We start from the raw sequence: 310 nt of genomic DNA, 5'->3' as shown, positions 1-310 counted from the left end.
CATGTGAAAGGGTCGTACGACCCACAAAGGGGTCACGACCCACAGGTTGGGAACCGCTGCTCTAGACTAACAAAGTTTAGAAACAAATCTCAAAAGGACCAAGATGAAAAAAGAAATGTAACTGACTGGCATATAAATCCCAACTCTCTTTAGGGGAAGATAACAGAATCCAGACATTCAACCATGTTTAATTCACAAAATCCAACATCCAATAAAAAATTACTAGCCATGCAAATAAGTAGAAAAATGTGGCTCTGAATCTTGGCCCAAGCTCTTGCTGCCTCTACAGAAGTCTCACTTAAGAAAATTT

The 310-nt window shown here is 39.7% G+C and overlaps 1 protein-coding gene across 1 annotated transcript in view; it reads right to left on the bottom strand.

Annotated features, from left to right (window-relative positions):
* Window positions 1-310, bottom strand: part of AGBL4 (ATP/GTP binding protein-like 4) — a 646,044-nt gene that overhangs the window by 98,453 nt on the left and 547,281 nt on the right. The gene's annotated exons all lie outside the window — the stretch shown is intronic.

This window comes from Myotis davidii, unplaced genomic scaffold (assembly GCF_000327345.1).
Source record: "Myotis davidii unplaced genomic scaffold, ASM32734v1 scaffold539, whole genome shotgun sequence".
In the NCBI taxonomy this organism is placed as follows: domain Eukaryota; kingdom Metazoa; phylum Chordata; class Mammalia; order Chiroptera; family Vespertilionidae; genus Myotis; species Myotis davidii.
Note: the sequence above shows the minus strand (reverse complement) of the source record. Positions and strands in the feature narration are given on the sequence as shown.